The 27,206-nt window shown below is 44.6% G+C and overlaps 1 long non-coding RNA gene across 1 annotated transcript in view; it reads left to right on the top strand.

Annotated features, from left to right (window-relative positions):
• The window catches only part of LOC138286627 (uncharacterized), a 61,993-nt gene extending 45,446 nt beyond the window's left edge, over nucleotides 1-16,547 (top strand). The window contains exon 2 of the long non-coding RNA XR_011202025.1: nucleotides 16,202-16,547. This is a non-coding gene — a long non-coding RNA (uncharacterized lncRNA). The remainder of the gene's footprint in view (nucleotides 1-16,201) is intronic.
• Nucleotides 16,548-27,206: the final 10,659 nt, after the last annotated feature.

Raw genomic sequence — 27,206 nt, 5'->3', positions numbered from 1 at the left:
TGTAAGCTTTCCTGGTGCCAGGGGCCCAGGCTTTGTTAATATAGTCTGAAGCCTCTGCCGAAATAGGAATGGAAGGTCGGGAAGACCCGATACCTTCCAAGCCGAAAGTGTGAGAGTATTGTTGAATATCAGGGAGTGCGTATGCCCTAGAGGATCCAGAAGAAGGGAAGAAAAAAGCAGAATGAGGACTGGGAAGCCGATTGCCAGCTCCAAGAGAGGAGGAAACCATACTTGAGATTTCCAAAAAGGAACTACTATTACCAACGTCGCTTTTTGACGTCTGACTTCGGCGAGAACTCTGGTAATCATCAGAAAAGGAGGGAAAGCGTAGTTGACTGAAGGAGACAAACCCTGCAGAAAAGCATCTGAGGCTAACGCCAAAGGATACGGATGCCAGCTGAAAAACTGGGGTAACTGCGTGCTTAGGCGAGAGGCAAAAAGGTCTATATTGAAGGGACCCCATTTGTAGAGGAGAGATTGGAATACTGAGGTGTGGAGTTTCCAGTCGCTGGAATCTCTGAGGAAACGAGAGTGCCAGTCTGCCGTCTCGTTGAGAGAACCTGGTAGATACTCTGCTGTGAGTGAAATTTCATTGTGCAAGCAAAATTCCCATAGACTTTTTGTTAGGTCCGCTAGGGGTTTTGATCTGGTGCCCCCTAAACCCCAAGAACTCTATTCTTTGTGAAGGGATTATAATAGATTTTTCCCTGTTGAGAATGAAGCCTAGCTGAGATAGAAGAGAACACGTGATTTGGAGATGAGACTGAAGAGAAAGGTGACTCTGATGCATAATGAGAATGTCGTCCAGGTAAAATAATAACCTGATGCCTAAGGACCTGAGGTGAGCTGTTACTGGTTTCATTAGTTTCGTGAAGCACCAAGGCGCTGACGAAAGGCCAAACGGAAGGGAAGAAAACTGGTAAGTTTGTCCCTGCCACTGGAATTGGAGGAATTTTCTGTGATCTACATGAATAGGGACGGAAAGATATGCGTCCTGTAGGTCCAAGAGAACCATGAAATTTAAAGGAAGAAGAATGTCTCTTAAATGGACAATAGTTTCCATTTTGAAGTGTCGGTAAACGACAAACCGGTTGAAAGCTCTAAGATTGATGACTGGTCTCATCTTTTTGTTTTTCTTCTGAACTAAAAAGAGAGTACTTAGAAAAAAGGGATGGTCTAGGACATTCCGATTTCAATTTGGCCCTTGCCTGTTTGTCTAATGGGAGTCTTAATCTAGAAGCGATATAATCGCCCACATTTGAAGAGGGAAACCATTCCGTGGAGTTGGGTTGGTGAAAGAGAGAGGGATCAAACACAGAATTGCTGTCAGAATCTGCGAAGGGATTAGAAAGGGAATGATCTAATTTAGACTTATTAGGAGTAGGGGAGGACTGAGATTGAGATCCCCAAATGTCTGAACTGTCGTCCATGTCATCTATGTCACCCATGTCATGATCAGTATTTGAAATGTGAGAAATCACAATCTTTTTAGGCGCATTCAATGTATGTTTAGTTTTTGATTTACATTTCTCATAAGAAAATTTAGAATTCCCCTCCTTTGAAGGAGGCCTGGGAGAAGACTCGTCCTCAATCTGGGGTGAAGAAGCTTCACCAGTCAAAGAGGCACCATCAGGGGTGACCTTCAGAAGGGCTTTTTGAGATGACAAATCCTTAAGTTAATGTTTTCTGCTATCCCCCACAGAATGGGCCATTAAGGATTTAAAACCATACTCTGAACACAGGATTCAAGGTTTTCAGTCATTTTGTTCATTGTTGCTGAAATAGCTTTGGCAACAGCATGATTAATAAATGTCCCAAAGTTCTCATCGTTATTAATGTGTTCAGGGGAGTTATCTCGCACCATTGCAGCCAAAAATATAGTGGAGCCACAGTAAAATGCCCAAGAGAGGAAAAAGTTAACTCCTTGACAGGAGAAAGTTGAAAGAGAAAAAAAAAAAAATGTACACACCCAACTGGGCGTGACCAGAACTGAAGGGAAGGCTGGAAGAAGAGGCGGAGACTCGAGTCGTTCTAGTGAAAAGTAGAAAATGGGAGACCGAGACGGGTGCAGAGCACTGCGAGAGAAAAACCGGAGTAGCGAAATGAGGAGAACGGCTAAAACAGGTCAATGGCAGTTGTCTGACAAGAACAACCGTTTTGACCGTTGGAAGAAGAAGGAAGCGTGTGAGCGCTCGAGAAAGGTGCGAGGACAGCAGCGTGCTAATAAAAGTAAGCAAATGAAAATGGGTGCCGAAGCGTAGCACAAACAGTAAGAATATAAACGTTATCACAAATATTGAATGAAGGAATAAATAAGCACTTATCTTGACTGCGAGCAGCAAGAAAGAGGTCTGGTCGCAGTTAAGTATGGTGATTATACTATTCCTTGCATTCCCATTGGTGTATGTTCCAATACGTTTTTCATTCCCATTGGCTTTCTGTTCTCTAACCCTCATGGGAATTGTAGTTTCTTGAGTGCTGCTACCCAATTAAAGCAAGTTAGGAGAAGCATAATATAAGCCTCCGGTCTTGACATAAAATTGCCCCTGAGGACCCCATCGAACTAGGGCATAATTATTATGATGGAGGTTTATGAGGTTGAGCAAGGATAGCTTCCAGGACCCCTAGCTCCTTTCGTCACTTTGGGTCTTGACCAAGGATTTCATTGTTAAGGGTTTGGTCAAGATCGATTTCAAGGATTCTGCCACCTCAATATGTATGTCTGTTATAAGAATTTTAGAATTAACTGAAATGGGTGATTATAATAAGGCATTCACAAAAGCATTATATATTGCAGTTAGAATCTCCAGATTCCCCAAAACTGAAGATCATTTAATGGGAATACGATTATACCCTATTACTGGGATAAAAGTTGAACGCACTAGAAAGCAGGAAATGCTAGTCCAACGATTCAAGACTTTAGCATGAAGCGGATAGTGGTCACTCTCCTCCCTATGTTCTATCTTGAAATCTACCAACATATCCCACAAAGCTCTATATTTATGCATTCAGCAAAGCTCACTAGCAAAACTTCAGAGCATGCAAAACGTAGCGCCATGACTTCTAAAGAAAATCCCTAAGCTTGAGTCAGTGTCAGAGGCTTTGCATGAACTTCACTGGTTCCCTGTAAGAAAAAGAGTATTTTCAAAGCCTAATGTATAGCACATAAAACTTTGCACTGCAAAAGTCCAGCTTACTTGGCAAGACATCTTACCTGGTATTTTCCCACCAGAACCTTGCGCTGAGCATATTCTAAGGCTGTTAACATCTCCAAATTCAGAAAAAGGTGCTGGGGAGGTGGGAGTTTTTCCTCACATTACGCCTCCAATGTGGATCAATTTACCCTTTAAACTTTGAAGTTTAAGGAAGCTCCTTCAAACATGGCTGTTTTCTTATGCGATATAAACAGATATAGTTTGGGCCACTGGCAGTTCTGTCTGTTATCTTTCTCCTCCCTCTATGTCTGCGGCCTTTCGGCATTCATGCGCTCTATAAGAACTATCAATATCAATTGAGGCTTTGATCAGAATGGAGTCCAGTTTAGATGATAGCAGGCCTTTTCTAAATGTAGAAGAACCCTGCCTATCCAACACAGATCTTCCATTACATGCTCTCAGCCCATTAGATGTAATGAAGCGAAAAAACTACATGGCAGCCACTGAGATTGGGACAAAGTGTTTGGAGCTGAGACAGGGTATATCCCAACCCTCATCGTCATACTCTTTGAGGATCATATCATAGTCATAAATGGGTTAGAAGTTAATATTGAGATCTCCCCCAAGTTGATCAGGTCTTTGGGATTAAATAAGCTTACAGAGCATTGCAGGGCAGCAGGTGTAGATGATTCTGCACTCCTGCTTCTAGACATTATACAAATACATACATGACCCTTCTGGTGAACACATTTTTAAACCAAGAATGTCTAATGAGTCAAGATCTAGAGTGACAAAACGCAAATTTAGGTCTATTCTTACCCAAATTAAAAGACCCCAAATGGTCTACCATGAACAGATGGTAGAGCATTTGTATAGTATGTAGTTTAGCCCAATTTATACAAACGTTCCATAGCCCATGTCTCTTGGAAAAAAACATCATTTTGATCAATATATTCCATCCAGTATGCTGCTATCAGGTTGGGCTTAAGACGTGCAATGTTCCAAGAGAGGATGTTGTTTGCTCCAGTGAGAATAACTTTTTGTCCGTAATGGGAATAGTCTGCTACCAGAACCTCCTGAGTTTGAGATATAATTTGTAATGGAGACGAGACAGAAAAATTGGAGCATGGCCCTCTATTTCGGTTGAAGACAAGGGGGGTATTACAAGGGGAGCCAAGGCACCTGTTCATTCATCTGGCCTTGGAGATAGTCCAACACCTCCAGTTGATGTATTTACCAAGGAGGGGATGGCTGCCAAATAATAATGTCTAAGTTTGAATCTAATGTAGCAGACGGGATTACCTCACCTCCTTTGGGCACTGATTTTGATATAAGTCCTACATCAGCAGGTGCCATGCGCAGTCACTGTCAGTCTTGAGCATCCAAGAATTATATTGGTTCGAAACGATTATTGGTTGATACATTAAAGACTGTTTGGCCAGTAATATAAGTGGTTCTGCCATGGCGATTTACAAATCTATTAGGAGTTGTGGGGGAGGGCAAAGGTCTATAAAAATAGCCCAAAGAGAGGGCTTTTATTTTCCTTGGAATCTGAGGTAGGTTATTTAGGCCCTTAGGAGTGAACCTACTAGCATGGGAATTTTACAATTCACCAGTCACAGTTTCCTTCAGAAGTCTTTTGGGTGGATGCCGAGCCACTGGGTTCTTCTTACCAATATATCTTGGGCTATATCATAAGGCCATCTCAAATTTATTTTTATCCAATGCAACAACTTTTTTTTCAAGGTCAAATGGCTTTCAGTTATACCAGGAGGGATTTCTGGGACATCCTTAATTAATATTAAGTATGGAGTGCACTCCAGAGGAAGTTGGGGATACTTCATCATGACTTTCCCAGTATTAATATGTAATACTAATACTAATACTGGACCTAGTTTGGTCTACCACCTATTTACCTTCTGTGGCCCTGATTTATTTTGGAGATGCCGGTCTAAACTGCCCAATTGATCTTCGCTTTTTGAATTTTTTTTAGGGCAAGTAGTCATTGAGGCTGAAGGGGATATGTGACATACCTGGATCTGTTGTACAGGAGAGATAGACTGCATAGAAGCAGATGGAGGACTATTACTTCTAAGTGAAGATGTAGGTAGCTTCAAGGCCTTTATTTTTGAATCCGGGTTGTCAAGTTAGACCATTGTTGGAGCTAGTTCAATTTTTAAGGAATCTATAAGTTGGCTTACACAATTTATAGATTCCCATATTATCTTAGCCATGAGGTTGGTAGTCAGCCCAAGGGAACCTCACTCAGCATATGGAAAGAATCCCTAACTACACTGCAAAGCTTTAACTCTTAGGAGAGCTGGTAAGGTAGTGGGAGATGAAACATGGACCTTGGGTTTCTTCTTAGGTTGTTTCTTTTAAGTTACCCTCCTGGAGTTTGTAATGGGGACAAGGGATGATGAACTACTTTCTTCTATAGAAAGATCTTTTGAATGGGGATGAAAGGATGATTTTTAAGAGGAACTGGATTTATGCTAAGGATTGTGAGAAGGGGAAAACACCAGTTCTGGGTCTAAGGGAGCGTCAGCTAAAGACGGGGAGCCAAAGAAGGAGAGCCTGGGTTTCAAGATAGTCTCCTTTCTGATAGAGCGAACTCGATAGTTACTACACCGATCGCCCTCTCTAGCATATGATCGATGGAGCCCTCTCGTTAAAAGGTTTTTCCACCTTCTCTATGGACAAGCTTCACAGTTAACCGACCTGTTAATTTCTTTAATAGAAAGTGAAGAAAAGATCTGAAAAGAGGAATGTAGCCCAGGCAAATGGAATCAAGGGGAGTGGCCTGGCCTCTTTCGGGCTATGACGAGCTAAGACGTGCCTAATCTACGCCAGAGCGCATGCCTGGGTGCGTCCCATGCGCACCACCGGGTGAGTCCCGTGTGCTTCCCACGCTGTGGACAGGTGTTGCCTGGGGGACATAGTCGCACCCCAGTGGTCAGGAGTAAACTGCGGCAAAGCTGCTGGCAAGAGAAACCTGCGGTAGGCAGGTGAAGCTAGTTAAGTGTGCTGGCAAGAATCCCAAAATCTGCCACGGACCAGGTGTTGGCTGGAGGACGGAGTACCACCCTAGGGGTCAGAAGTAAACTGTAGCAAAACTGCTGGTAAGAGAAACCACTTCTAAGACACCCGCGCTGCGGGCAGGTGAAACTGGTTAAATGTGCTGGTGAGAGTCCCAACATCCATCCTAGACCAGGTGGTGGCTGGGGGACTTAGTACCACCCCAGGGGTCAGAAGTAAACTGCTGCAAAGACACCGAGACAGTAGAATTCTCAATAGAAGTGTCCTTTATACACCCTCCTCGATGGGGAGGTGTTTAAACTTTTTTTTCCTTTTAGGCAGCTAGTGGGGTGCCTGTTTCTATACTGCAAGAGACCGGGAAAAGGAAGAAGAATTCAAGCAGTGAAATTATTAGTAGCAATCAAAGCAATACTCCCATTTTTCGATTAGCTCCCTTTTCAGCATTCATGCTCCAAAAACACATTTTACTCATTTATCCATCTCTTGAGAAAGCTCATCAACTTTTAAGCTGTACAACTTTGCAAAAGAGGGAAAACTTATATTAGGGATCCGTCTGCGTATTGTCAAAGGGCTCCATTTAGTTTGATGGAAGGAAATTTGCTGGTAGACGGTACTCAAATAATTTGCACATCTGCAAGTAGGTCCATCTAAACTAGAGTGTGCGGTCTCGTCTGTTTTGCAGCATAGCTTCCAAAAAGTAGAGCTTTCACCCTTCTACAGCGTTCTGTACGTGCACAGTAGAACTTTCTAATTCTATGTCAGGACTGGAAGCTTCTGATTATGCTGTCTCTTTCTTTACTGTCAACCCACAGCAGCCAATAAAAACTCAAACTACATTTCCCATGAGACCGCAGCCTCGATATCACTCCCAATCAGGGTCTACCCTCCCATTTATATGCCATAATCCTCAGAGTCAAGTCCTCTTTCTTTGCTGCTGCAGCACAAAGCTAAGTACTTTCACTAACAATCTGTTTCTGTATACAAATAATACCAGTACTGTTCAGCGCGGCCTCGTGCCTTCATGCGCTTTAAATAGGTTTTGTTTACTTTTACCTTTGTATTTTGACAAGCGCTTAATTTCTTTCTGTCATTGTGCCGCATTTACATGCTCACGCACACTCGTAATAGGTTTGGCCCCGCCGGTGAGGAGGCCTGAAGGTCGCGCGCCTTTTCTTCTAATCTGCTTCACTCGCTGGACTCGCGCATGCGCTCAGACACCTTTTCTCGGCACGATCGCATTTTTCCAGCGAGTGAAGACAGTTTTTCTTCTTTCTGATCTAAACGTCGGAGAACTTTATCAGTGTGCCTTCAGGTTTACGCCCAAATGAGCTGCAATAATACGGCAGAGCAAGGCTCGAGGGAAATTGTTTTGTTACTGGTGCCTCTCTCCTCTTGATATTACCGGCTAAAGTTCACATTTTTGTGAGGCACTTGGGTTTTCCCCCCAGTATTGATATCTGTGCTTCTGGGACCTCTGATATATTATTGTGCACAGAGAAGCATGGCCCAATACATGGATGATGATCAATATGGGGAATATGATGCTGGCCACTATGACTAGCACATGGAAGAGCGCGTTGTGGAGGCTTTAGACTTCCACGTGCAGGACTCAGTTAATAAAGCTTTGGTAAAAGCCCTACGTCCTTTTTGCACAACCTATATTTAATTTCGCCGTTAGGCGCTTTGGCGCAGGCTCGGGGAACTCCACCCTGGTAGAGGTCAATGTTAATGAGCCTAGCCGGTCATCTAATGACCTTCTAAATCAGACCGTTAACACGGTCCTAAGTGATCATGAATAAGGGGCTTTCAAAAATCGCGCACCTCCCTCCGTCCAAACTAGTCAGTATTCTTCTGACTCTTGATTCTTCTGATTCGGATGTGTCTCCTGCACAAGATAAACCCCAGGGTAAGCGCAAACGTAAGGCTCATCACGCCGAAGATTCCGCAATGCCATCTTCTGAAAATAAATTGCAATTTGATCCTGACGCTATTGTACACCCTAGATCCATGGAATGGGTTCCATGTCAGGAGTTGGCAGATTATGTGCAGTCTAGACTGTGAAAAGGTTTTGAAAAAGACGTCCATAACACCCTCCAATCTGAGTGCCCTTGTTCAGCACTACCTGGTAAGGTTGCGGAGGCCCTGGAACTTGATCCGCATTTAGTAACTTTCCGTAAAAAGTACGCTAAAGACCCCAAGAAGGGTATTGACAGAGCCTGGAGAGGTTGCCAGGATAAGTTACTACATGTTTCTGGACCTCCTACAAAGATTTTAGACTTTGCTGTGCAGGCTAAAGAAACGCAGGAGATAATAGATCCTGAGATCCTGTTGGAATGGACCCAACGAGCCATTTGTCTTTTAGGAAATGCCAATTGTTCCATTTCCACATAACGTAGGAAATCTCTCCTACTTTGCATTGACCCGAAATTGGCAGAGTTAGCGCCATCAGATGCAGGTCCTTCAGCTAATGGACTTCTGTTTGGAGATAGATTTGTCAAAGATTTGGCCAAGTATGTGGCCACCTTCTCGGCCCTGGACAAAGTCCAAACTTCTATTAAAAAGGTGTTCAAAAGTGGCCTTTTTCGCAGGGCCGGATGTTTTGGAGGTCGAGCGTCAGCCCGTTTCACCCCCAGGCTTCCAGACAATAGTACAGAGGCAGAGGTTCCCAGGCTTCCAATCTAACACAACTTCTATCCGTAGAGAGGATGAGGATAGAGAGGTCGCAACCCCAATGGACCTCACAGAGGAGGACAATATAACCGAAACCCCGCTCAATCAGGTAACACTTCTTCTTGCTGGGGAAGTAATTCTGGGGGGCAGAGTGAGCCTGTTTGTACACAATTGGTCTCGCATCACACAAGATGTTTGGGTATTAGAAACAATACAGGGATATCATCTGGAATTTTATTCAAATCCCAAACAGTCTTCCATTCCCCCTCCTCTCCTTTTTTCCCAACAAGAGAGTTATTTAATAGATCAGGAGGTCGAAGCTTTGCTTCAGAAAGGGCTGATCGTTCCTTCCCTTCCTCACCCCAGGGGGTTCATCCGCACAATCTTTTTGATCCAAAAGAAGGGAGGTGGCTAACGGTTAGTGCTCAATCTTCGCCTCTTCAACTCATGGATTGTCTATCAACATTTCAAAATGGAGGGCATTCAGACCTTTTGTTGGAAGGAGATCGGATGGTCCAATTAGATCTCAAGGACGCCCACCTGACCATTCCCATTTTTGCACCTCATCGACGTTTTCTTCAGTTCTTCTGTAAAACAAGGTGTTACGAGTTCTCATCTCTTCACTTCGGTCTGTCCTCAGCTCCTTGGTGTTTCACCAAGATTATGCGCCCAGTTCTGGAATGGCTCAGGGAAAAAGGTGTTCATGTTATAATTTACCTCAACGATATTCTAATCATGGCACAGGAGAAAAGTCTAGTTCTCCTCCATCTTTCATAGACAGTTCAGCTGCTCCAGGATCTGGATCATAAACGTGGAAAAATCCCAGTTGGTTCCAGCCCAACAGATAGATTTCTTGGGATTCAAGATAGACTCAATTTCAGATCAGCTGAAACTTCCCTTAACCAAAAGACTGGCCATCAAGTAGGAATTGAGGAGAGTGTCTGTTCCTTTGATTTTCTTGAGAGTTCTTGCCCGATTGGTGGGCCTCCTTGCTTCATCTATTCAGGACATATTTCCGGGCCCCTTCCATTATCAGGCCCCTCAGAGACTGAAGATCTTGCACCTTCGCAGGGGTCTTTCCTATTCGGAACAGGTAATCTTGTCCCATGAAGCCCGGACAGAAATTCAATGATGGTTGACTCATATGGATGTCTGGAATGGCAAAGCAACATTTGCCTCTGTTCCGAAGATTGTCATAGAGTCAGATGCCAGCAGATGGGGCTAAGGGAGCCAGATGTGGACAGATGGAGACAGGGGGAAGTGGTCCCCAGAAGAACTTTGAATACACATCAACTGTCTAGAACTTCTAGCAGGCTCTTTTGCAGTGAGGACACTGTCACCAGTCAAAGTACAATGTTGTATCCCCTTGAAAATGGACAACATTTCCGCCGTCAGGTACATAAACAAGCTCGGGGGAACCCGCTCCAAGATGCTAGTAGAAATTGCGAAGGACTTTTGGCACTTTTGTCTAGCTCACCAGATATCTGTCACAGCTGAGTGTATTCCGGGCAAAGTGGACGTGATAGCAGAATGGAACTCCCGATATCTTCAGGATGTCAGCGACTGGAGGTTACATCCCAGAGTTTTTCAATTTCTCAATCTTCTGTGGGGTCCCTTTTTGATAGACCTGTTTGTGTTCCGTCTGAATGCACATCTTCTGCGCTTTTACAGTTGGAGACCAGATCCGCAAGCTCTCAGTTCGGACGCCTTCCTTCAGTTATGGACAGAGGAATTGGCAAATGCGTTTCCCCTTTTTGGATGATTCATCAAGTTCTCTCCCAGGTCCTTCAACAGAAGGAGGAGATGGTCTTAGTGACTCTTTGCTGGAAAGCTCAATCCGGGTTCCCAGTGGTGTTGGCCCTTTGTTGCGCAGCTCCTGTGCTGATTCAGAGTTCGGTGGATCTCTTACTGAATCCGATGGGCCTTCCACATCCTCTCATTTTGGAAGGACAGTTATCACTCATGGCATGGAGGATTTCGGGAGATCGGAACAAGTCTCTCAGATTTCAGAGAGCACTAAATTATGTCTCACCCAATCCTTTGCCCCTAGCACACATAAAAGATACGCTTCCGCTTGGAAGCGATGGTTGGATTAGTGCGGTCAAAGGGACGTGGATCCCGTGGGGGCTTCTGTGCAAATGATTGCAGATTTTCTGTCACATTTAGCTACTCAAGGTTTAGCCTATAGAACAGTTAATCATTTTAGGTCAGCTATTTCAGCTAAACATCCTAGAACTGATGATAAACCAGTTGGTGAACATCCGCTTATACGTAAACTTCTTCGCAGCATTCGATTTCTTCATCCCCCCAACCTAAGTATTCGGTTCTGTGGGACGTTAATATAATTTTGAAATTTCTGGTAGCATGGCCAGCTAATGAAGGCTTATCCAGGAAACAATTGTCAGCAAAATTTGCTATGTTACTTTGTCTTATTTCATGCAGGAGAGTGTCAGACGTTAAAGCACTGGACATTGCAGGTAGAGTATTTACTCCAAAGGGAGTCTCTTTTTGAATCACCAAACGTACAAAATCCAATTCTACATGTATTTCTTATCCACGTTTTAGAGACAATTCTAAGTTATGTGTGGTTCAATGTTTAAAAGTATATGAGGATGTCACGCTTGAGTTTCGTAGGAATCCGACTAGACAGTTATTGATTTCTCTGCAGAAACCTTTTGGGGCTGTGTCCTCGGCGACTTTGGCCAGATGGGTTAGATGGTTACTTCAAGAAGCAGGAATTGACATTTTGGTCTTTGGGGCCCATTCTGTTAGAGGGTCTATGGCATCGAAAGCATTTAATTCAGGATCCAGACTAGAAGATATTACGTTGGCAGCTGACTGGCCTTCAGATTCCACCTTTGTACTTTTCTATCATAAGCCTAAAGTGGATGTTGCTTCTGGGATTGTGGATCAACTTTAAACTAGCATAATCCGAAGCCTCCGGTCCTGAAATAGAACAAAAATTTTCGAGCTTACGCAACAAGAATTTTCAACTCTATTAAGGACACGGAGGTGAGGATTTAGGAAATATATATGACATGATGTATTAAGGTGTAAAATGTCCCTCCCGATATGTTATGAAGTATTATGATTTTTTTCCTCAGCTGGAGTTGTTATGGTCTATTTTTTCCATTTACAGATAAGAAGACTAACTGAGCGGATTCCAGGGAGTGGTTCCTGATGTTCTTGGACGTATCTGCACCAGTTGTGCTGTTCCCTCGGTCTGAAGAGGACATGGCTGGAGTTTGATTTCGTTGGAGTTTTGAGTCTCTAGATGAGCAAAGAAAGAGGACAGACTCTGAGGATTATGGCATCTATATGGGAGGGTAGACCCTGATTGGGGGTGATATCAAGGCTGTGGTCTCATGGGAAATGTAGTTTGCGTTTTTATTGGCTGCTGTGTGTTGACAGTAAAGAAAGAGAAGCATAATCCTCGCCTCCGTGTCCTTAATAGAATTGAAAATTTTTGTTGCTTAAGCTAGAAGATTTTTTATCCTTCCAATGCTTTGTCAAATACCTCCACCCACTCCTGGGGACTGCATTTATGATACCGTCGCGTCCACACTGTGTTCCATTGCTGCACGCTCTGTCCCTTCACACACGTGGCCAAGCCACGCCCTCCTTCAGAGACTCTGAGGACTGAACGAAGAGGAAGGGTGACATCATACGCGCAGGCCAATGTGCTTACATCATCATGGCGCTCATTAGTGCTTGACTTCAAGCTGACCTCTCTTTCCAGGCTAGAGCAGTCCCTGCAGGAGAGACAATATCTGCCTGTTGATATTATATTACTGGAGGGAGACGTTCTGTAGAATTCAGAGAATTCATGGCGTTAGGGGTCAACGCTTGAAGATCAAGCAGGTTGCAATAAACCAATACCACATGGAGGGGTCAACACACTTAACCTGCTTTGGAAAATCTCAAATTTGATCAGGACCTGCAATATTTATAGTTCTGTCTCGATCTGAGTGAAGTAGTCTTTAAAGAAAGAACAGAGGGTTGTGTGGGAGGTAGTCTCTCAGCTGTGGAGTATGCTATTCGGGCTTAGGATAGGTTACGTGATACATGATATTTGACTTTTCTCATGAGGGCTCATGTACTATATATTACATACTGGAGGTTCGTTTCAAGATACTTTTCGCTCTAATCTGACCCAGCAAAACTGGAAAATATATGCAAATTATTTTTGCAAATGTATGTTTTGCATAGCTTTTACATGCATGGTGAATTTACATGTTAGTTCAGTATAGCGTTGGGCGCTGCCTTGTGTCGCTTCAAAGCACTCACCTGTAAGGAGACAGTCTGATTGTTAGAAGAGGAAGTAAGCACCCCATCAGGCTGGATTGCTAACTACCCAGACCTGTTCCCTATTGCAGCGGCAAAAGTTTGCAAAGTCTTCTCTTCAAGTTTATATTTTGAGGAGCCTTCCTCTGTAGAATACAACTGGGCCGCAAAAGATAAGCAAGGCCCTCATTCTATGTGTCCTGGAGTGAAAGGCGCGAGCACTGTTTGTGGCCAGTCACGGTATTCCCAGTTGTGCAGTAACTCCCCCCAAGCACATTTCACCAAGAGCCTCTTGGAGAGAAAACAGGGCAGACCCAGGCAACTTTATTCCTCACTCCCAGCAGGTAATAATGTTTTTTTTAAAGAAAAAAAAAACCTTGAAAACCCACAACAAGCGAAATCCTATCTCCCATGGCGTTTTTATCTCCATGGATAACTGACTCGCTCTGAATGTGGGCAAAATGATTTCTGCAAAGTACATCTTCTGCTGTACGATTTTGTTCATGTTTAATATTGATAAATGCTTGCAGCAGTCATGAACTTCATGCACAATTAACTAATTAAAAACAATATTTTTGTGAAATTGCAAACTTGTGCTTTTTGCCAAAACATTTGGAATAAACTGTGCACCACAACTACACAACTTAGAAAATAAAGTTTATTTTGCATAGACACATTTTTAAACGTTGCATGCACAGCATAGGCATACTGCTGCTAGTCTGTCTGGCTTTATTGCCTTAGCATGTAAAGACAGTGCTAATTAACCTGTATCATTCCCATTAAAATCCAGTTGCACAAAATGTAATGGGATTCACAATCCAACTTGCATGCCCTGGGAACTTGGCTTTGCTCCTGCATTAAAAAAACGAGCTGACAGGTTCATGGGCCTGATTCATGTTCACACATTTAAGTCTGACATGCACCTGCCGTGCCTCGATTTATGACTCCAAGGTATTCATAAAAGGTGACCTTGTGCATCTAAATTATTTTAATGAAAGTCAAAGTTACCCCACAATAGTACAATATTATAAATGAGTGGGCACTCAAGGGGTAGTTGTCCCTGGACAGTTTGACAAAACGTACAAAACATACAAACTAGACAGTGATATATTTTCCAGATTTTTTTAGCAACAGAGTTTAGTTTTCTAGACCCTGTAGCACTAAGGGGCATATTCACAAGCGGGTGCGCCACCGGTGCGTCACTTTATGTGACGCACCAACGGCGCATAGGGCAGACACATATGTACAAGGCCTTATAGATATTGTGTAAGGCAACAAAGTGCAAGTTGCTGCATTGCATCACACTGTGTCAGGGAGGTGTAACATGGGCGTTGCACTGGGTGCTACCACGCAACACCCGTTTAATTTGCTGCATTCCCAGATTTACAAGAATCTGTAACCCTGAGAATGCGTCAAACGTACGCCTCCCAGGGTAGGCAAAACAAGGAGAAATATCTTTATTTCTCCTCATTGTTTCCTCTGTCCATGTGTGATGCATCCTGCAGCACACATAGAAAGAGGGAAAGGCCTCTCTGGATTGTTTTAGTGCAGGAAGGTGCTCCTTCCTACACAAAAACATTCCTGCCACCAACACAGACACCTTGGTCCATGGTGCAAGGGTGCCTGCGATGGCGTTAGGCAGCAATTTGTGTACCAACACAGGGGGAAAGGACAAAAATGCACCACATCTTGTAAATAAGGTGCATTTCTGCCCTTTCAAATTGGCGTAGGACAGTGTAGCAGAAAGGCTTGCCTGCGATGTCCCACTCCAGTTCCTTGTAAATATGCCCATAAGTACTCAGTTAATGTGCCAACCAGAATCATCAATTATCTGCAACCACCTCACAATCCACTGAGCAATACGTGAGCGAGATCTGTCTCAGGTAGCACTAAATCCCATCAGACATTACAGGGCCAGTTAGAGGAAATCCTAACCCTCTCTAATTAAAGTATAACACACCCAGGAACATATTCAAGAATACTTGAACATGAGGGATACAATTAAAAAATGTATTTTAAAATCAAAATCCTAGTCTAATGCACACAATATTATTTTCAATCTCAATGAAGAGAAATAAGATGGAAACATCAACGTTTATTAAAAGCTTGAAAAGGAGGAACCACTCTAACATGTTCTGTACTCATTCTGCTACTTCTAGGTGCTAATCTAATTCTAGCACAGCAGAAAATAAAACATATTTCAAGTTTCAGAAATGTTGCGCACCCACATACCTGTTTGAACAATAGGGACTATGTTTAATCCAATAGCAAGGCTTGCTGTTCTTGTCATATGAGGCGAGCTGCACTGATAAGTCAGGGAGCGTAGGCCAAGTGCCTCCTTTCCTCTTATCCTGCAATTAGAACCAGATATATGTCCTGCTATCACCAGGTGTGAAATTTTCCCTCCACCCTTCACTCTCTGTTTTTAGCTTTAATAGCATTATTTTATTGTGGTCAAAACACTTAGCATAAACAATTAACAGGAAGTGGCCTGAAAGCATTAAAAGTACTTAATTTTAATAACAACAGTAAACAATACACATAACTGTCAACTTTCTAGAAACTCTGAGAAATCAATAACAAACTAATGAAAAATGAAGCAGTCAGTCTTTAGATTATGTACTATGAATAGATGCATGTAACCTTGATTATCACATTGCAGAGCATATTAATCTAAACTAATATGCATTGTACTAATCACGCATATTCACTTTTGATTAATTGACTGGCACATGTAAATCAAGCAGGGGAATACCCAGAGTAGAAAAGGCATAATATTAATAACTACCCCGGAATGAAAAGAAAGATACACTCAATTAATATATTTGTAGATTATTGTAAAGGCACATGTGGAATGAGAAATTTAGAAAGAGAGATGACTATTCACTACCGTATTTTCATAATATTGCAGCTGGGTGCAAAAATTGTATATTGGATAAAAAGTAAAAGGTACAAACTGTCCCTTTGTGAGTTTTTACTTCATGTAATTTCCCCAAAAATGTACTTGCACATCGTAATGCAATCTTGGCACTGTTACTTTCTCCCATATGCAGGGGCTGACATGGACTTTCCAAGAAATGCGGATGTGGAACCTACAGGGGATACACTCATCGGAGACGGTCCTTATTGACGGATAGTTGACGCCTTTCTTTTTTAATAAGAAGAGTCTCTGTATACTATCATTTCCACTCTGACAGCATGCATCAGCCTCCATCTTTGGTAGTGCCATTAGCAAATCCACTCGTTTCCTTTGAATAGTGCCTGACTGCATTCAAAATGAAGAATGGGGGGTTGTGATCCTGTATCAATTCATGCAGGAGGCTTTCCATTTTCTTAGTAAGCGACTGTCTGCTGAAATGTATTCTGGCCGTACTTTGAATTAAAAATATTTTGATTGAATTGCCTAATTATATTCCTGCTGCACATATTAAGATTTACCTTAAAAACAATGCAGAGCTCACTTGCAAGGACATCCAGATCTCTCCTGTCCGACCGACCGTCAGGTAAGGGACCGCTCCCAGCCCTGAAACAGTAGTGGACTGTCTGGGCTGTTTGATCTACGTGGTTGGTTGCAAAGTAAAAAAGCACCATTACAGTGTGTAATTAATTAGATTATTATTTGAGGTGGGAGACTACCCGCCTCATAGGAATAGTTGCAAGGTGAAGTCTCCAAGTAACAAAATTAGTCTAAACTGAACCCCTGGTAGCTGTGGCACAGAGCAGACAGTCTTAACATAGTGCAACATGTAAAGTATTTATGAAGTACCAAAACAGTAGTAATGTCAAAATGCCACACCATAAAAATCCCAAACTGAATTAGAAAAATAGATTAAAAATGAATAAATAAAATGACAACAAAAAACAATAATCCAATTAAGGGAACCATAGAAAGTGATTTTTGTTTGTTTTAAATAAGATACCATAAAGAGCGATCAGTGCCAATGATAGTCTATGGTGGTGGTAGACTTGGCTCTAGGCGTAATATCAGGCTGACCATGATGGGCCAGATACACCAACCAGGTTTGTCCTGGTGAAAGATTTTACCTTGTGGTTTAGACTTTGAAGGTCCAATCAAGCAAAGGAGAACACTTGTGAAGCCTTCCCTGTTCCTCAGAGAAGGCACTTAGAGACTCACAAGATGTCAGGCAAAGGCCGACAGCAGGGTCCACTCAAGGTCCAGCTGTCACTGATCAGCTGGGTATTTCTAAGAAAAGCCCTTTTGCAGCTTGTTGTTTCCCTGTCGTGTCAAAGGAGGCCAAAAAGCTAACTCTTAGGGTCAGATGTGGTAAACTTCCGAACTGCGACCCGCAAATTGCGAGTCAGAGCGACTCGCAATTTGTGACTCACAATTTGGAATGTTGGATGGTGTCCCTGACACAATCTGCGACTCGCAAGGGGGTCGCAAAGGCCCACCTCATTAATATTCATGAGATGGGTCGCAATTTGCAACCCCCTTGCGAGTGGCGGCATTCACAAGGATGGTGGCCAGCAGACCACCATGTTTGTGACTGCTTTTTAATAAAGCAGTTTTTTTTTTTTTTTTGTAATGCAGCCCGTTTTCCTTAAAGGAAAACAAAATGCATTACAAAAACGAAAAATGAAACGTTTTTGTTTCATTTTGTAGAGCAGGCAGTGGTCCACAGGACCACTGCCTGCTCTGAAAAAATGTTTGCAGTTCCATTCACAACAGGGAAGGGGTCCAATAGGGACCCCTTCCCTTTTGTGAATGGGTTACCATCCATTTCAAATGGGTGCAAACTGCGATTGCTTTGCGACCGCGGTCACAAAGCAATCCTGCAATGCGCTGCGACTCGCAATTAGGAAGGGGACGCCCCTTCCTAATTGCGAGTCGCAAACGTGGTTACCGAATCACAAAACGGGTTTTGTCATTGCAAAGTGCATTTTGCACGTCGCAAACAACGATTTTCGCTGTTTGCAACGTGCAAAATGCTTCCTACATCTGGCCCTTGGAGTCCACATTATTGTCACGTGTACAAGAAAGAGGGAGCCGTTCCAGAAAGTGTTCTGAAGAGGATACCTGAGGATACCACATTTATGCCTGGCAATAGCTAGAGGGTGGAAGTGACTAATGGGATAAAACCTATTAGGGTTAACCCCACTAACGTCTGCAGCAGTTCCTGTCTAAGCTGCTGCAAATAGGCCCAATATGCCATGTGTCAGGGCATTTTCAAAATGATGAAAAGCTTCAGCCGGTAAACTTGTGCAGTGGGTGTGCGGGGAATGTATTAGGGAAACCCTAGTGTCACCCAACATGTAACACTAAAATCCAGTTTGAAGCAGGCACTAAACCAGAGACAGAAGTCTGGTAGGACAAAAGCAGGGTCCTTCACCGATCAAACAAGGGATTCACTTTGCATCCTGTTCTCTCCCTTTCAAATGTGTCCACATGTTACATGTGTCTCAACAAACCAGTCACACAGATTTGGCACTGCGCTATCAAAAGGATTCTCACAGGCACCAACCCTGCAAATTCTGTTGAGCTCAGAGTAGTCAACTCTGCCCATTCAGATCAGCGTATTATTTGCTCCTGGAAGGCATTATACACCTATTTCACACCTCTTCAAGGCTTACTGCTGGCAAAGGCGTATGCTAACAACCTTTCAACAGTACATGTAGATAAATGTTAAGTTTCTAAATGTTCCTATCTATCTATCTATCTACATATATATATTTTTCATTTAAAAAAACAAAGTTTCCAGACACGTTATAATGAGCTCACCTTTTAAATGTGCGAAACCATAGAAATTCACCAGTTATAGTCAGAGTTACCTCAGGTAACTGTAAGTCATGCCCTAAAACTCACACCCCCGCCATGCACAGTTATCTGATCAATGATTTTACTGTAGATGTTACAGTGACATTATCAATGATGTTATCAAAGATGCAATGAGTGCCATATATTGTGGGATAATTAGCAGTGCATGGCAAGGACATGAGTTATAGTTACCTTAGGGCACGAGTTATAGTTACGTGAGGTGACTCTAACTATAACTGGTGAATTTCTATATTTTGTATGTTTAAAATGTGAGCCTAACTATAACATTCCTGTAACCTTTGGATTTTTAAGTGAATTTCTATGTTTTTTTAAAATTCTGTTTCCTATCTATAACATCCATGTAACCTTCGTTTTTTTCAGTGAATTTATATGTTTTTTTTAATGTATAGTAATTTCAATTTATATATGTTAATCCAACCACCACTGTGCACAATTTTTGGCCGTGCATGGCAGCGATTATCCACAGGGCCAACCCCCTCTAAGCAACCAACCTTGCACTGTGCACGGCCTTTGCCCGTGCACAGTGGAGGTTGCCTGCAAGACCAGGCCTGCAGCCAGACCCTGCAGCCATCCCCCTAACCACCCAACCCCATGCTGTGCATGGCCCTTTGACCGTGCGCGGCAGGAGTTGGCCGCTGCCTCTCTAGTTGTACGAATAGGTGTGAGAGGGTGTATCTGGGGTGAGAGTGGCTGTGAGACTGTCTGGGTGTGAGAGTGCGTACATCAGTGTTTTAGTGGTTGTGTCAGTGTGTGCGCCGATCTGTGAATGGGTGCATGTGGGTGTCAGTGGGTCTGTGAGTGGGTGCATGAGTGTCTGAGTGGGTCTGTGAGTGGGTGCGTGTAACCGGGCGTCCATCGGCACGGTTATGAATGATAGCCCCGGGCCAACAGAGTCATACCGCGGGGGCACCTGCAAGAGAACAGCCGACCCGGAAGAGGTCTCTGACCCGGATATCCAGGATGCGGCAGCACCAATAATAGGGAAGGAGAAGTGAGAGGGGGTGTGTCCCGACAAGTCCGAAGGAGACTCATGGAGCAGGACGGAGACGGAGTTGAGAACGGCACCAGGAGCGGAAGAAAGAACTGAATCCAAGGAGGAAAACGCCCGCGAGAACGTGAACGACAAAAGTAGGGACCCAAGACAGCGGGAAGCCTGGAGAAGGGTCAGAAGACCCCAACGAAGACACTGAGGAAAAACAGACAACGCCGCCACGTGCCTGGAGGGGCGTGGCTTACACAGGTACGATCGTACCTTAGATTAAAGTTCCTGCCCGAGTGGATAAGGGGTGGGAGTGAGAGTGACCTGAGAAGGGGTGGAGGGAATGATTAAAAGAAGGGGAAACTATTCTTAAATTCCCCCCCGATATCTAACAGCACAAAAGGGGGTGGTGAAGTGAACGACCATCATATACAATATAGAGAGAGACTCCTGGACATGGGGAAACGGGTGATTCACTATACATTTATTCCTCCCACACCCCTGCACTCCTACCCTTCCACACCTCTACTAACCCTTATAGCCCTTCCAACCAACACCTGCACTTACCTGTTTTTCCCATTCTTTTCTTTGGGAAACAGGTCAACATCCTCTGGGGACGAGTTCCTGTTTCTTCCCGACGACCATCCAGATGGGAACCTGACCACCATTTAGAACGCCCTAGAGGAAATAAAACCCATGTTTTTTTGTTTAAAAAAAAATATTTTTATTGATTTTAAATGTTAATCAGTTCTCATAATTACACTTACATTGATAGATTATGATTGCACTGTTATAAAACATACATTCAAAACTAACAATAAAAAAAAAAAACTTAACTTAGGTCTAGATATGATATTCAAAATGTGTTTGACCACTGTGTCTGGGCAATGGGTTGGGTGTGGTCTTTCATGCTAGAGTACATTCTATTATGGTGGTGTTGTTGAGGGGGGGGGGATCCGGGTCGGCGTGCAATTCCGGAGCGTGATGCAGTGGCGCTTGCTGCCCCTATTCCAAGTATATTGTCAATCCTCGTTAATAGCTATATGTTGTGGCGAGTTGGGGGGGGGGTGGGATTGGAGAAACTTCTAAACTATCTTGTGTAGTTGCTTTTCTTGTATGATTGTAATGGAGATCGTCGGGTAAGTGGTAGTTTTATCTCGCGGGTGGTACTCTAATGAGTTCATGGCGGCTTATCGTCTTTTTTGGCCTCTAATCTGCTTACTATTGTGTTCCAGGCTTCACAGCCTGTGTGTTGTTGGCCCTCCCTTGCTAATTTACGTAGTACTAGAGATTCTGTGCAGGACCATCGCAATGTCATGTCATGCCAGGTTTTCATATCTGGAGCTGTGGGCGCTTTCCAGTTCATGGCTATCAGTCTTTTATACATCACGTTTGCTAGATCTATGAATTTGTGTAAATGCCTATGTTTCTTTTCTCTCGGTCTCAGACCCAGCAGACAGGATTTGGGATCAGCTGTGAGCGCTAGGCAAGTCAGCTCTGAACCTCTTCCACTACTCCCCTCCACTTCCTATTCACTTGGGGGCAATCCCAGACCATGTGATAAAAATGTGCCATTGGCGCGTTGCATCTAGGGCAGGTTGGGTTCGAGCTGGGGAACATGCGTTTAATCCTGGCTGGTGAAAGGTAAGTTTGGTGTGTATAATTAAATTGTATATAGCAAAATCTGGGGATTCTCGACACTCCCCGTGTGTGCTGTAGGGCCATCCGCCATTCCTCTTGCGATAGCGGGCTTGGTAGGACTGCATTCCATCTTTCCCTTACATTCTCCACACTGGGTACTGGGGTTTCATTCAGAGATTTATATAGGTTTGACACTACCTTTATGCGCTTGTCATTTTGTAGCATGAAGTGTAATGTGGGGGAGATCATCGGTTCTTGATCTCCAGCCTCCCATGCTTTCTTAATTGCATGGCATATAGCATAATATGTTATACATTTCCCGGGGTTTACTGCTGTGAGGGCTTGCATAGATTCAAATGACATCACTTTGCCTTCTTCAAAGCAGTCTCCCACTGTCACTATGCCCACCTCCACCCAGCTCGATAATAAGTGTGTCTTAGCTACGTTAGACCAACCAGGAATCAGACCCAGTGGTATAAGCGGTGAATAAGGGAGCGAGTTATGGCCGTTTTGAATGTACCTCTTCCAGCATGAAAGTGCCACTAGCATTAGTGGATTGTCGGACGTCCCTTTCGGTATTTTATTTGTTAGCCAAGTAATTAGGGGTATGCCCTGTAGTCTCTCCTGGATCCAAGCGGGCTCCGCTTGCGTGGGATTGTGTATCCAGTGTAATATCCACTGCAATTGTGCCGCCGCATGGTAGAGTTCGAAGTTGGGGGCTCCCAGGCCACCAGTGCTTATTGGTCGCTGCAGCGTGGCAAGTGCGACCCGCGCTCTGCCCCCTCCCCATATTAGGTGCAAAAGGGTAGTGTTCAGGTCCCGGAAGAAACTCTTAGGGATTAGGAGTGGCAGGTCCGCGGAGTAATATAGCAGTCGGGGCAATAATAACATGTTGCCACTGCAACTCTGCCCAGGGGTGACAGTGGGAGTTTACACCAGAATTGCAGTGAGCCCTTCGTTGAGGCCAGTGTCCTCCCTAAGTTCCCATCTCTGAGGTCCTCTGTTCTGTGGTATATGTGGACCCCCAGGTATTTAAACGTATCAAAGCACCATTTCAACTGTCCCGCTGGGGCCCTTTCTTTTCTCAGCTGAGGCCATATGGTTAGTGGGAACACGCACGATTTTCCCCAATTTACCGCCAGTCCCGACATCTCACCGAATTCAGTAAGAAGTGAGATTACTAGAGGTATCGTTTCGCTCCCTTTTAGTACGTATATTAGAGCGTTGTCTGGGTATAGTGATATAACACAATGTAGCCCATTCCTGACTACTCCCCAATTCATTTCCATAGACCGTAGACGGGACGCCAGCGGTTCCATTGCTATAGCGAACAGCAATGGAGATAGTGGGCATCCCTGTCTGGTGCCTCTAGGGATCGGGAAACTTTCAGATATGACCCCTCCTGTTTTCACCCAGGCTTGTGGACTGGCGTATAATGTCTGGACCCACTGTATATAGTTAGGGCCAATGCCAATCTTCCGCATGGTGGCAAACAGATAGTCCCACCCTAGTGTGTCGAAAGCTTTCTCGATATCCAGGTATAACACCATTTCATCCCACGCGTCCGGGGGGGTGTCCCCCATTACACTCAGCAATCTGCGGGTATTTAAAAAAGTATTGCGTTTTGGGATGAAGCCGTTCTGGTCTTCATGTATCAAAGTTTGCATCATGGGGGCTAGCCTGTTAGCCAGTATTTTGCCTAATATTTTACAATCGAGATTTAAGAGTGAAAGTGGCCTATAGGATTTAACGTCTGTTGGGTCTCGTCCTTGCTTGGGGAGAACCACTATCATTGCCTCTCTCTGCGTTGGAGGCAATAGCTTACATTGCCATGCCTCCTCGATCAATTTCAGCAAGTGGGGTTTTAGGTGTTTTGAATACCTCGCGTAATATTCTATAGGGAGGCCATCTATCCCTGGCGCTTTGTTCCTGGGCACCTGACCCAGTGCTAAGTCCAGTTCCTCCATTCCAAGCGGGACCTCTAGCATTGCTGCATCCTCTTGTGATAAGTGCGCCAGGTGTGTTCCCACTAGAAAAGACTCGAGTTGTTCGGCTGTGCATACTGTGCGCTTAGTGTATAAGTTCATATAATAATCCCTGAACGCCCTGTTTATCGCCTCTTGCGTGGTGACCATCCTGCCATCCGTTAGCGCTATGGCCCCTATGGGAGCCTGCTGGCGGCTCCCACGAAGGAGCCAAGCCAGCAGCCTGCCCGATCTATCCCCCTCTGTTTGTAGGCGCATTAAATGATATTTGTAGTCGTGCCGGCGAAGGCGAGAGTCTGCTTCATTATACTTTGTGGGCGCCTCCTTCAGCGCTGTGTTAGAAATTTCCCCTCTGGCTACTGAGGTTTCCATTAGTCTCATTTCCTTTTCCCATCTACTAATCTCTGTGTGGAGGGCACGTCTTACTCCCCATGTGGACTTGATACAGTGTCCCCTGATAACCACTTTGTGAGCTTCCCATTCTTTTGCCCTTGTGTCTGTGGAGTTTTTATTAATGTCCCAGTATTGACTCAGTGTCGTGTTCAGGTCTTCTGCAAATGCTTGATCCTGGAGGGCTTCCACTTGTAAGCGCCAAGTGGGAACCAGCGAACGCTTCCTACCCCAGTTTAATGTCAACTTGAGTGGCGAGGATCCGACAATGTTTTGGCCAAGTATTCTGTCTCGTTGGCCAATGTGCAAATGTCCGAAGACCCCCATATTATGTCTATTCTAGTGTGGACTTTGTGAGGTATTGAGTAAAATGAAAATTCCCTCTGTTGGGGATGTTTCATGCGGCATATATCATGGAGCTTCATATTATCCGCCCAGGTCGTCAGTGAACCTCTGATGTTACTATTTGTTAGTCGTTTCGGGGGGATGTTTGATCTATCTAATACAATATTCGGTATGCTATTGAAGTCTCCCCCCCATATGGTCGGAGCTTCAGTATTTTCCCAGGAATTCCACTAGTGCATTATTGGGGGCGTATATCCCTATTTTTGATAATTGTCTCCCATCTAAATGCCCCTCCACTACTACATATCTACCCCCCGGTCTATCTTATGGGAGGTTTGAGTAAATGGGATGCTGCTTGCTATCCATATTAACACTCCTCTGGCAAAGGCTGAATATGTTGTGCCTATTATCTGCCCGCCCCATCTTGCGCGAATATCCTGCAAGTCAGTTTCCAGAAGATGCGTTTCTTGTAGAATAGCGAAGTGCACCCTCTGGCGTCTAAGATGTGCGTATACTCGAGCTCTCTTACTTGGTGTACCAAGTCCTCTCACGTTCCAGGTGACTATCACATATTGGTGTGTGTTAAAATTTGCGTGTTGAGGCATGCAGTGTTATATAGTGAGCCCGTCTGTAGTCCGCGCCAGTCCGGGCACCCACCCCCCCCAGCAGGCTTTAGAGTTAAATCTAGCGACCGCAGCAGTGATCCCTTTAATCTGAATTGACCTATTGCACACAACTTACCTATATTCCCCCCGCCGCCCCTCCCTGTTGCTTCCCTCACACATCTACAAACTTTTGTTAATCTACATAACACACTACTACTGAAAAAAAACTGTATCCATACGAATACCTGCGGGAGAGTTATTTTAGTAGCCGGGTGTGGCTCTTATACGGAGCTCACATCCTTCCGCAGACCTAGTCTGCTTATGTGTCTGGGCGCTCCCGGAGTGTTGACACCTCACCGGGCCCGCATGTGCCTCAACATTAGACAATGTTCACAATAAAAAGGAGTTCAAACGATATTTGTAGGTAGCAGCAGCGTGGTCCGGATGAATTCTCAGGAACGATTCCATTACCTTCTCGCGGTTATCACGCAGTTCAGAGAAATATATGATCTACCTGCTTGTGTTCACAGTTCATCTGCAGTTCTAGGAGTGAGCTTTGGGCCCTTGAGCCTTCTATTAGCGTGAGCCAGAATCCGAGTTAACCGGCGGGGCCGCTAGGAGAGCCTCAAAGGAGTTTTGTGTATATAGTGGAGTCTCTTTCAATACTTTTGCCATTTCTTCTGCTGCCTGTTTTACCGTGGGTTGGCCCCCGGGGCGCTTCCTGATGCGCTTTCGAGCTGTGGAGGTAAGCCATTCCCCTTCTTCCTCCTCTCTACCCAGAGATTGTGCGAGGCCTTTAGCATGCATCCACGTCCAGGCATCTTCAGGTGAAGTGAATATGTGGGTGCGGTCGTCTGCTACTACCCTCAGTTTAGCAGGGAATAGGAGGGCATATTTAATATTGTGTTCTCGGAGGCGTTGTTTGATTTTCACATAGGTGTTGCGCTGTTTCTGTACCTCTTGGGTGAAGTCCGGATAAGCGTTAACCACTGAGTCTTCATGTCGGAATGGGCCATTACTGCGGAATTGCTGTAGTATTAGATCACGATCTCTGTAGTTCAAGAATCTTGCTATCAATGGTCCAGGTGGTTGGCCCAGGAGCAGTGGTCTGCCCGGGATTCTGTGCGCTCTTTCCACAGAGAAGAACTTCGATGGAGATCCATTTAGTACCTCTTTGATGAGCCATTGTTCTAAAAATATTTCGGAGCTCTGATCTGGTAATTTCTGAGGGAATCCCAGAAAGCGGACATTATTGCGTCTGGATCTACTTTCCGCTTCTTCAGCTCGACGACCAAGGATCTTCACCTCCGCATCCAGTCTCTGGATTTGCTTTTGATTATCTAGTACTGTGGATTCCGTTATGTTTAGGGAATCTTCCGTCGCCTTCACTCTTTCTGCCAAGTTGCAGTTGTCTACCCTTAGTAGATTCAAGTCTTGTGATACAGTGTCTATCCTGAGTTCTAAAGAGGATTTAGTGTCCATGATCGCCTGTAGTACTTTTTCAAATTGTGTGGAGTGGGCTTGCAGTGTGTTTTCCAACGACTGCAGCATTGGGAGAAGCTGCTGATCACCCTGCGCTGGTCCTGGCGCATTTCGTTCTTGAATTTTTAGAGCTTTAGACTTCCCGGCCATGTTGTGTAGCTACTAGGACTTTCCCACAGCGCGGGGTGGCGCCAGAGCATGCCTTCCAAATCTCAGGGAATGTAGTCGGCACAGGGGCGCTTCTCAGCTTGTGGCCCCTTGTCAGACCGGGCGCCGGCTGGGGGGGGCAGAGGGCAGCGCGCACCGTCACTGTTGCTTGATTATCCGAGCACCTCGGCTTAGCTTTTAGTGCTGTGTGAAACTGCGGCACACCTCAGCCCCCACAGCCAACACACGGCACCCCTTGCGCCCAGCCACGTCCCGGGTGCCCCCCCTGGGTGATTGCCACGAGCCCGGGGTAGAGCCCACGGTTTAAATGTACAATTTGGTCACCTCCCCACTGCTGTTGCGGCTCTTTACTTGATTAAGGCTTCTGATGGTCCGAAAACCGTGAGAGCGATCTTTCCCATCTCAGCACCCCTCATTTGCATGTCGTGACACATGTGTCTAGCCACACGGCTGCTTCGTGATATAACCCTGCAAGCACCTTTCCAGCTGTTGATTTGAAGGTGCCCTGGTGCCTTAGCTTCCTGGCACACTATATTTCAGGTGAGGGTGATAATGCATGCCTTAAACCTTTAATGGCTGGAAGGTGCCAAGACAGACTGAGTCACTGTGTGCGGTAAAAGATTGCACTGTATTCCAATCTTGTGATAGCTGGCTGGTTTATTTATT

Source organism: Pleurodeles waltl, chromosome 3_2 (genome assembly GCF_031143425.1).
Source record: "Pleurodeles waltl isolate 20211129_DDA chromosome 3_2, aPleWal1.hap1.20221129, whole genome shotgun sequence".
NCBI classification, from domain to species: domain Eukaryota; kingdom Metazoa; phylum Chordata; class Amphibia; order Caudata; family Salamandridae; genus Pleurodeles; species Pleurodeles waltl.
This window is presented reverse-complemented; position numbering and strand designations above follow the sequence as displayed.